The following is an 11889-nucleotide window of genomic DNA, read 5'->3' on the forward strand; positions in this document are numbered from 1 at the left end:
TGAAAACAGCTGACCCCATTTTTCCGCCCAAATGTTGTTTTTTTCGCCTGCCACGCCCTTATCCTGTGGCTGTAAAAGGACTCAGCTGGCAGAGCAACACAAGCAGCTGAGCATTGGGGATACAAGCTGCTGAGTGTCAGGGATACAGGCGGCTGAGTGGTAAGCAGAGAAGCAGTAACCGAGTGTTGGAGACTACAGACAGATGAGGCTAACTTTAGACAGTGCAGCTTCAAGGAAAGATCACCTTCTTTCTGCACCATCCCCTTTCCAATTCCCCATCCCGCTGAGAGCCACTTTTATCACCCAATAAAATCCTCTGCATACACCACCCTTCAATCCATTTATATGACCTGATTCTTCCTGGATGCCGGACAAGAACCAGGGTGCCAAGAGGACAGGGACTTGGATGCCACTGCAGGGCCCACACAAAGCCTGCTTTTGCCAGAGAGGAGCAACCAGCTAGTTCCAGCATTCAGCAGGCTGAGTGAAACAAGCCACTCCAGTTCCTGCCCAAAAAGGGGGTCAATGTCAAGGGAACAATCCCATCTCAAAAGGACAAAAGTAATGAAGAAATAAGGTGATTGCATGGTGATTGCCAGGGCTCTTCAGATTGGGTGGTTAAAGGCACCTTATGGACAGGTGATCTGAGGTAAGACCTTACTGACAGGAACAGCCAGTGGGGGGATCCTGCATAGGAGCAATCCAGGCAGAGGCAGTGGGAACCTGAAAGACAAAGGCTGCAAGGTGGGACTATGCTTCTAAATTCAAGGAATAACAAGAAGGCCAGTGTGGATGAAGCATAATGAACAAAAGGAAGGCGCAGGCCATGAGACTGAAAAGTTAGTAAGGGATAGATCATATAGGGCCCATATCCTATCCCGTGGTAAGGAGGGCAAGTTTTAGGCTAAGAGTAGTGGGAAACATTTCAGGGATTTGAGAAGGGAGTAGCATAATCTCATTGGTTGTCATCTTTAATAAGAGAAAGAACATGAGCTAAACAATGGAACAAATACAGATTTGTATTTATAACTGGAAAAAGCCTTCTCAAACTCCTAGTGTGTCAGTAGTGTCTGCATTGCACGACAAGGCAGGAAGATGGGCACGTGGCCATGGGAGGATATAAAGGATTACATATTATTGAAGATTTAACCCTCAAGCAACAAAGTCAAAGTCCTGATGGAGAATGAGAGGTGGAAGGTTTTGCTGTAAGTATGCTGAGATCTGGGACAGGAAATGCCTCCAGGTCACTTCAAGGAAAGCAACTTGAAAAAATATGAGAAATTGGCAATCATCAACCAGAGGAGATCCTTAGGTAGGAAGGCAACCTTCCTGACTAAAGGCAGTTCTTTTCCATTGTTTTGTTACCACCTTTCTGTATGTAGTTCAAAGGCACCTAGTGGACTATGAATTGATGGATGAGACCAATTTCCAAAGCACCTCTCTGGAGGAGAAGAGAAGCCAAAAATAACAATATTCACTGTTTGTAGATTTCACAACTGCTAGTTGTGACCCTGCCTAGTTTAGCATCACACCACCACCCAGGGAGGTGAGATAGAGAAGAGAATCAACCTTGTTTTCCTACTGTGTGTCAGGCATAATGCTGGGTGCAAAATTACCTCAGTCAAGCCACTTATCCCCTAAAATGTAGATATATTTTATTCTTGTTATTCATGACAGTTATGTTCTAAAAAGTCACTGCAAGCACTGAATTAGCCAATGCTGGATCATTACTCCTAGGAGAAATACAGGGTTAGGTTTCCAGGACCCTCTGGTCACATTTCATCAACTGATTAATACATAACCTTGCTTTATGTGTATTTGTTTAAAGACTTCCTATTTAATCTGTATTATTAGTTAATTACCATTGAACTCACAGCCAACTGCACTATAACTCATTCCTGAATGAAGCTTATCAACACATGCATTTTTGTAACTGCCCAGTGGGTTCTCCTTGCCAGCTGCCCAGATACAGCTGATTTATCACGATAAAGGAATTGCAATTGAGAAAGAGTTTAATTCACACAAAGCTGGCTGAATGGAAGCCCGGAGTATTATTATGCAAATCAGTCTTCCTGAAAATTCAGAGGCTAGGGTTTTTTCAAGGATAATTTGGTGGGCCAAAGAATGGGTGCTGCTGATGGGTTTGTGATGCAATCATAGAGGTGTGGAAAAGGGTCCTTGTGAGTGCTCAGTTCACTTCTGGGTAGGGACACCACCTGGGTGGGGCCACAGGCAGGTCCAGGTGGAGACATTGGTCATCAGAAATGCAAAAACCTGAAAAGACATCACAAAAGGCCAATCTTAGGTTCTATAAGACAGATGTTATCTGCAAGAGTAACTGGGGAAGTTGCAAATCTTGTAACCTCCAGAATAATGGTTTATAATCCTTTATGTCTACACCTTAGCAGAATTTAGGCTCCTCTCATTCTCCTAACCTGGTGGTCTTTCATTAGCTTTACAAAGGGTGGTTTAGTTTTGGGGAATGGCTATTATTTAAACTATAAACTAAATGTTCCCAAGGTTAGCTTGTCCCAAGCCCAGGGAATGATTAAGGGCAGTTTGGAGGTTAAAGGCAAGATGAGGGTTAGTTAGATCAGATTTCTTTCACTGTTATAATTTTCTCACTGTTATTTTGCAAAGGTGGTTTCATTTTCTCCGTAAGGCATATCACAGCTTTCTTACACTTAAGCACCCTAGACAACACTTTAGCACTACACGTGGGGGCCATTTTAAACAGCAAAATCACCAACAAAAAGCACAAAGATGCAAAAGTTGTGTCACTAGATAGACTACAAAGAGGAAATTATTTGTTTAGAGCATGAGTTGAATGAAGAGGGCAGAGTGGCGCCTTGTTCAGCTCCAGCTGAGAATGTGTGCATCGAGTGACAAAATTTTCACCATAGATGACTATAAAAGCTACATGTACTCATCGGGGTTCTCCAGAGAAGCAGAACTGTTACAGTAGGTAGCTAGTCAGGCATGAGCAGGGCAGAAGAGGGCCATCCCCGAACCAGGAATGTCAGGCGACTATCAGGTGATAGTCAGGTGGTTGTTACACTGTTTCTCTAAAATAATAATTGGTCAAAGTGGTGTCAAGGAAAGGCAGTCTTCCAACAGACAGAAAATACCTGAAACTGGTTATCAGCAGCTTCCTGATAAGATCTCAGGAGTTGGGTGAGTGGGCTCAAGCATGCTTATTAAGAGGCAAAATTGTGAAGTTTAACTGTTATATGACCTTCTAGGAGCATTCAACTGGTAAGGGAAGAAGGCCTCAAGTGAGCATGCATACAACTCCAATAAACACACTGCGAGTGCAGCCCCTCCCAAGTGCTAGCAGGCACTGCGCATGCAGACAGCCCACCTCAAGGGAAGAATCAGGAGAAGCGATGCAAGACCTCGGAAGTATTCCAACATACAAAACCCCAAGTCAAAGGTCAGACCAGGCACTTGATCTCTCAAGTTGCCTGCTTGGCCATCTTCCAAGTAACTTTCATTCTTGCGCTAAAACTTTTAAATAAACGTCACTCCTGCTCTAAAAAATTTGCCTTGGTCTTTCATTCTGCCTTATGCCCCCACAGTCAAATTCTTTCTTCTGAGAAGGCAAGAACTGAGGTTGCTGCAGGCCTGTACAGATTTGCTGACAGTAACAGAACCAATAAAATACGTGTGTGTGCGTGTGTGTGCAGAGAGAAGGAGAGAAAGGGAGGGAAGGAGAGAGAGATTTATTATGGGGATTGGTTCACACCAAGATGATGGAGGCCGAGAAGTCCCAAGATCTTCGGTCACAAGCTGTAAACCCAGGAGAGTTGATGGTACAGTTCCAGTCTAAGTCCAAAGACCTGAAAGGTAGGAGAGCTGTTGGTGTAAGTTCCAGTCCCAGTTTGGTTCTAAGGGCAGGAGAAGACCAATGTCCCAGCTCAAAGACAGTCAAGCAGAGAGAGACCAAATTCTTCCTTTCTCAGACTTTCTTGTTCAATTCAAGCCTTTAAGAATTAAATGAGGCCCACTCACACTGGGAAGGACAATCTACTTTACTCAGCCTACAGATTCAAATGTTAATCTCATTCAAAGACACCTTCACAGATACACCAAGAATATAGCTTAACTAAATATCTAAGCACCCTGTAGCCCAGTTAAATTGACACATAAAATTAACCATCACATACTTTGAGTATTGATTTTTGGTTTGCAAATAAATTTTAGAGAGCAGGTGAGTTCACAAATATGGAATCCAGCAATCATAAGGATCAAGTGTATCATCATTCATCAGTGGTGTGATGGAGGCAACTCATGCCAGCTTGCATGGGCTGATTGTTATATTTTCTGAAATTTTGCAAGCTGATCATTAAACAGCCATTTTAAAAAACTAAATAAACTTACAAATTAAAATTATATTTTAAAATATAGGTAATAAGACCAGGCACAGTGGCTCTCACCTGTAATCCCAGCACTTTGGGAGGCCAAGGCAGAAGGATTGCTTAAGCCCAGGGGTTGGAGACTAGCCTGTACAACATGGTGAAACCCTGTCTCTACCAAAAAAAAAAAAATTAGCCAGTCATGGTGGCACACACCTGTAGTCCTAGTTACTTGGGAGTCTGAGGTGGGAGGATTGCTTGAGCCTGGGAGGTCAAGGCTGCAGTGAGGTGTGATCACACCACTGCACTCCAGCTTGGGCATAGAGTGAGACCCTGCCTTAAAAAAATACATATTTACAGGTAATAAATACCCAAAAGCATCAATTTTAATGATTTCCCTATATTCAACTATCATCTATGCTCTTGAGGTTATTTACATCTATTGTATTTGTATGAGGAATACACATTTGTATTTGTATGTGCTGTTGTGCATTTCTTCACAAATCTGTGTTCAGTTACATTACTTTCCTAGATCATGTATTTAATAACTGTATAATTTGCAACAAAAGCTGCAAATTAGGGACTTCTTATTTATTTATTTATTCTTTTATGATGAGCCAGTTGGTAAACACTCCCCAGCACAGTAAAGATTTGACCCTAGACCTGAGTGATTCCAAAACGTACATGTACTCTTTCTGGTTCATTACACAGATTCCAGTGTTTGCATTTGTTTCTGAAGATGTGGGCTGCCAAGATTTCTACAGCATTTCAAATTCTCCACTGGCTTTTTTTCTTATCTACCTCCGCTAATTTTTCTTACAGATCTAGTTTTTCCTCCTCTAGTTTTCATCTCTATCTTCCCTCTTTTTGGCGTCATATTGTTTAGTCCTTTCAACTATATTGGAAGATTTTCTTGGGGAAGACCCCCAATAAATCAAATACATCAATAACTGAACTCAATTTTTCAAGTTCACTGTATCAGTCTAATTCACAAAGGGCATATCTCCTTCCTCAGTCTAACCCTGGGAACTTGCAAGGGCAAACATAACCCAGAACACAGGTTCAAAAAGAACCAGTACAAGCAGTTCAGTCATTCAATACATTGCAGACTGAAGAATGGAAGCGATCCAGGTAGTAACGTTAGTTTTTTAGGGATCTGGGTTTTAAGAATGGGCTGAAAGACTCATAGGGAAGTAGTCCTAGGGGTGGGTAGTAGGTGAGGGATGAAATGCTACAAAGCGAGTTTGTTTTCTGTAACTTGAGTTATAGGAAATAAAAGAGCAGTTAGCAGCCCTCCTCTTTTTGAGTCATAGCTGTTAATTTGATTCATCAGGATTGAACTCTTGGCTCTGGCTAAAGTTCCTGACCCAGAGTGCTAGTTACTGTCTGGCATGCCATCAGGCAAGCCTATGTTAGATTTCAGACTAATTGGAGCTATGTCACCAAAGATGAGTTCAAAAGGATCCCTAGAATTTTTAAGAGCAATGAGTATTGTTTTTCTGTCAGCTGAGGGTACTAGATGGTACATAGAACAGAGCCCTGATGTACCACACTTCTAGTGCTGCCATTTCTTAGTTGTATCACTTACAAGTCATTTCTGAGGAGTTATAAAATAGTTTGCACTATGGTAACCAGTAGTTTACACTATGCTACATGTACCAAATTGTTTACCCACAAGCCAGAACACTGATGAAAGCAGTAAAATGCACATCAACATTAAGTCAATAAATGTTCTGAGCACCAATCGTTCGAGACATTATGTTAGGTTTTGTGAGGAGTATGAGGAAGTCAGGGGCAAAGCTGCTGCATTAAAGGGGGTCTCAATCCAGTTAGGGTGGCAGGCCACAGGCAGAAGTTATTAGGTCTAAAGAATTTTTTTTTTTTTTTTTTTTTTTTTAGAGTCTCACTCTGTTGCCCAGGCTGGAGTGCAGTGGCACGGGATCTCAGCTCACTGCAACCTCTGCCTCCCAGGTTCAAGTGATTCTTGTGCCTCAGCCTCCCAAGTAGTTGGAATTACAGGTGCATGCCACCACACCCAGCTAATTTTTTTGTATTTTTAGTAGAGATGGGGTTTCACCATATTGGCCAGGCTGGTCTTGAACTCCTGACCTCAAGTGATCCACCTGCCTCGGCCTCCCAAAGTGCTAGGATTACAGGCATAAGCCACTGCACACGGCCGACAAAAGGCTTTTAAAAATAAAAATAAAATCTATAGATATGACATTGGTATCATCGTTATATCAAATATGTTGTGAGAATAGTAATTGCCAGAAAAGTTCAGAGGAGAGAGAGGTTGTGTTATAGTAGTCAGGCAGACATCAGCAGGCCAGGAGAGGGCTGCCCGCCCAACCAGGAATGTCAGACGACCATCAAGTGATGGTCAGGTGGTTGTTACACTGTTACAATCATTATTTCTCTAAAACAATAATTAGTCACAGCCAGCACCAGGGAAAGGCAATCTCCCGACAGATAGAAAAAACCTGAAACTGGTTATCAGCGGCTTCCCAGTAAGATCTCAGGTGTTAGGTAAGTGGGCTCAAGCATGCGCACTATGAGGCAAAAGGGGGGAGTTTAACTGGTATATGACCTTCCTCTAGGAAGGTTAGACTGGTAATGGAAGAACGTCTCAAGTGAGCATGCGTATAACTCCCGTAAACACACTGCGCATGCAGCCCTTCCCAAGCACCGGTAGGGCACTGGGCATGCAGACAGCCCACCAGAAGGGAAGAATCAGGAAAAAAGGGATGCAAGATTCCAGAGGTATGTCAATATATAAAAACCTAAGTCAAAGGTCAAGCCAGGCACTTGATCCCTCAAGTGGCCAGCTTGGCCCTCCTCGAAGTGTACTTTACTTCCTTTCGTTCCTGCCCTAAAACCTTTTAGTAAACTTTCACTCTTGCTCTAAAACTTGCCTCAGTCTCTCACTCTGCCTTATTTTTCCTCAGTCAAATTCTTCCCTGCCCCCTCCGTCCTCCAGAGTAGCTGGGACTACAGGCGCCCGCCATCACACCTGGCTAATTTTTTGTATTTTTAATAGAGACGTGGTTTCATCATGTTGTTCAGGCTGGTCTCGAATGCCTGACCTCAAGTGATCCAGCTGCCTCAATCTTCCAAAGTGCTGGGATTACAGGCGTGAGTCACCACACCCAGCCCCAAATTCTTTCTTCTAAGGAGCTAAGAATTGAGTTCGCTGCAGACCCATAAGGATTCGCTGCTGGTAACAGCTGCTTCTGGGATCAGGTAAGAAAAGGTTTCAAGGAGAAAGCTAGGAAGAATGAATAGCATTTGAATGAGTCAAGTGGAAAGAGGAAGGGCATTTGAGACAAAGGGCATAGCATGAAGAAGTGAGGCAGCCCCCATCCCACTCCCTACCACCTGTTCTCCCCCTTAGTGGCCTGACCTTGACCTTCCACTCCATCCTCATCCCTCCCCATGGGCACTGTCTGTCTCAGAATGTGCCATGCCTGTGACAGCTCCAGGAATCTGGGCATGCTGCTTACACTACCACAGAGACCTTTTTCGTCTTCTTCTTTGTGTAGCTAAGTCTTACTTGGCCTTGAAGACTAATTTATGTTAGAAGTTAGTCTTTCCAGAAAGCCTTAGCCTTTGGGAATTTGGTGCTCTTCCTTGAGAGGAAAAGGTACAACCATTTAACTCCATCAGAACACTTATCACACGGCCTTAAACACTGGACTCACTGGAAGCATCTTGAGGGCAAAGGCCTTGCCTTTTATAGCTGATCCTTATCAGCCACAGTGTCCACTACACAGCAGGTGCCCAATAAATTCTTGTAGAATGAATATATATTTACAGAAAGAGGAGCTGTGAGAAGATGTCTCGGTTTTGGAAAGGAAAAATGGGTTGATTTTTACATTTTGAATTTAAGCTGATGAGAGTCCTTTCATGTGGAAATGTCTAACAAAAGTTGGAAGTAGAAGACTGAAACTGGAGGCTGTTGTGATTTTCATTGTTTTTTTTTGTTGTTTTGTTTTGTTTTTTTTTCAGATAAACTGAAGCACAAGAGGGTAAAAACTTTGTCCTTGGTCTTACAGCCAGAAAGTGGTGATGCAAAGAACTTATTCCAAGCTTTGATCTTTTCTGCACTGCCTGCCAAAGCAGAACCTTGAGAAATACCCATGTTTGGGGGATCAGAGGAAGATAAATCAGCAAAGAAAATAGTGATAAGAAAGGTAAGTGGTAAGAAAAAAAAATGATGTAAATAATAACGATGACAGCCAGGCTTGGTGGTTTATACCTGTAATTCAAGCACATTGGGAGGCCAAGGCAGGAGAAATGCTTGAGCCCAGGAGTTCAAGGCTGCAGTGAGCTATGATGGTGCCACTGCACTCCAGCCTGAGTGACAGAGTGAGATCCTACCTCAAAAAAAAAAAAAAAAAAAGATGATGATGACTTTTTCTTCTTCATTTTTCCATTCCTTTCTCTTCTCTTCCTGAACTGTTCAGTCCCAAAACCTCAAATAGGACAGAGCAGGGCAGATATCTCTGCTAGGTGAGGAAATCACTGTGGCCCAGAGTGGAATGTTGGGGGCCAAATTGGGCATGGAGATGTCTGCCCAGGAGGACAGTGCAGCTGGCAGAATCATAGCCCAAGGTGGGGATGAAGAGGAATCCACACAAGGTGGGAGTGAGGAGTTGGAGGAGGAAGCATGAAGAATCAAAGCGCAAGCAGGATGATGAGGCCGTCCCTGCAGAGGGGCAGCCTGGCATGAGAAGCTAGAGCACGGAAAGTCAGAGTGGAAGCAGTGGGAGATGGGTTACATAGGGGAGGATTGATCAAAGGCGTAAATATATTAACAATAAGGGGAGCCAGTTTCTCACTGCTGGAAAAGGGAAGTGTAAATATGGAGGAGGAGAAAACCGAATGAACTTTGTAGTATTGGATTAAAATTTTAAGTATCCATGTATGGTTTTTAATAGGTAGATATCAAAATGAACACAGATGTAAGTGTATATCTGCATTTACATGTGAGTATGTGTGTGTATACACACACACAGATAAAAAGATAGATAGATGATAGATATTTCATAACTGTCCACCTCAGGGCCTAGAGTCAATGCCTCCTCAATAGCTCCTCCTGATCACACCTAGTGCCCCAGGTCTTGGTTTCTAAATCCATCCTAAACCCATTCTTCACTAAAAGGAACCAGGGCTCCTTGAAGAAGCTGAACCCAGAGCTGGGCGGGGAAAGCAAAGGCTGGGTGTGGAATGTCTTGTTAGGCCAGAAAGCAAAGAATTACGTAAAGAATGAAGGGAAAATGTTATGAGGACATAGAACCAACTGAAATCTAGGATATTTTGTGCCTCAAAATTAATAAGCTGGTGTATTAGTTTGTTCTCACTCTGCTAAGGAAGACATACCCGAGACTGGGTAATGTATAAAGGAAAGAGGTTTAATAGGCGCACAGTTCCACATGGATGGTGGATGGGGAGGCCTCATAACCATGGCAGAAGGCAAAAAGCATATCTTACGTGGCTGCAGGCAAGAGGGCTTGTATAGGGGAACTGCCCTTTATAAAACCATCAGATCTAATGAGACTTATTCACTATCATGAGAACAGCACAAGAAGCACCTGCCCCAATAACTCAATTACCTCCCACTGGGTCCCTCCCACAACATGTGGGGATTATTAAAATTCAAGGTGAGATTTGGGTGGGGACAGAGATCCAAACCATATCAGCTGGAGTGTGCCTCCTATTGATTAAACAAGCCACGAGCCCAGCCCAGATTCAAAAACAGGATATGAAGTGGAGGTGCAGTTAATTGGGAGGCTACTAGTCTAACAGGCTATCACAACCAATGCCATGGAAAACCAACTGTATTAGGAAAAGTAGAAGTTGCTAGTAACCTTGGGAAGCTGAAGCTGCTTAAAGTAGCTGGTACAAACTGAAAGTCAGACCGAGAAACAAAGGGCCTTCAAGAAGCTTTCTGAACCATTTCTGCCAGCTCTGAGCGTATTTTCTGAACCAGCAGTTGGGAAAACTGGTCTCATAAAAGAGCTTATGAGAGCAGAACCACCTCACTGGGGCATCCACAGGCCGTGGGAAATGTGATGCTTTGTTAATGCTGCTGGTTTTTAGGCCACAGTGAGAAGGAACAGTCCTAACAGGCCCCCAGCCGGATTGAGTTAGCTCATTCTTGTTTTAGTCAAGTACTAAAATTTGCTGATGTTCTACTTTAAGTGCCTTCTCCAAAAACATCCCTCTTTGCCTCATGTGTTGAACCATCATTCAGTGAGTATATTTCATTGAAAATATGATTGATTATCTTTTGTAGCAATAATAAAATGCTATGGCAACCTTGCCATAAAAGTAATAATAGTAATAAATTATAATGCATTGAAGAAAATGGGAAACTATGAGTTCATATGATAAAATTAATACATAATAAACTGAAAATGTGATGAGGAGCAAGGTGTTTGCCTAGTTTCAAGGTACGTCGCCACAAAATATTTACTAACTTCAAAGGTTAAAGTGGTGACTCTACAGCGAAGCAGCCTGGCAGACACCATCCTAATCAGGTGAACACCATCAGTAATGGGGCAAATGAAATGAGTCACGTGAATGGATGCAATAAGATCACAGGATCACTTCTGTGATATTCCTGCCAAAGATACGAAACCTGAATCTGATCATGAGCAAACATCAGATAAGCCCAAATTGAAGGACGTTACATAAAATAATTAACTGGTCATCTTCAAGTCTGTCAGTGTCAGGAAAGCCAAGGAAGGGCTAAGAACTGTTCCAGAGTGGAGACTAAAGAAACATAGTGACTGAATGCCAGGCACGATACTGAACTGGATCCTGTTGCTATGGGGAACTTAGGACAATTGGTGGAACTCAGGGTTAGATAGTAGTGATGAATCCATTTCAATTTCCTGCTTTTGATGGTTGTATTGTGGTTTTATTGGAGAACATCCTTATTTGAAGGAAATGCACGCTAAAATATTAGAAGGTGAAGGAGCATTAGATTGGCAACTTACCCAGGACAAAAGGAAAAAAATCCTTGTAATGAATTTGCAATTTGTTTGTAACTTTGAGAGTATTTTTAATCAATATATTTGTTTTCAAAATCTTAATGTCCTAATTAAAATTTTCAGATCTCTAGATGCAAAATGTTTATTTTTTTAAAATGAGGATGCCATCTGTGACTTTCAAGAGCCATAAAGTGATACAAGTGACTCAAGTTATCAAAGGAAAAATTTAGTGAAAGAAAAAAATGCATTAAGCAAAACTTCTTGAGAATTCTAAATTGTTTGGTGAGTAGTCATGTGAGTTTTGTAAGTTTTTGAATTAGAATAGTTTTTTTTAGTGTTTTGTATGTATAAAATTATCTTTATTTTATTTTAATTTTTGAGACGGAGTCTCACTCTGTCACCCAGGCTGGAGTGCGGTGGTGCGATCTTGGCTCACTGCAACCTCTGCCTCCCAGGTTCAAGTGATTCTCCTGCCTCAGGCTCCTGAGTAGCTGGGACTACAGGTGCTTACAACCACAACCAGCTAATTTTTTGTTCGT

Source organism: Nomascus leucogenys, chromosome 22a (assembly GCF_006542625.1).
Source record: "Nomascus leucogenys isolate Asia chromosome 22a, Asia_NLE_v1, whole genome shotgun sequence".
Taxonomy (NCBI): domain Eukaryota; kingdom Metazoa; phylum Chordata; class Mammalia; order Primates; family Hylobatidae; genus Nomascus; species Nomascus leucogenys.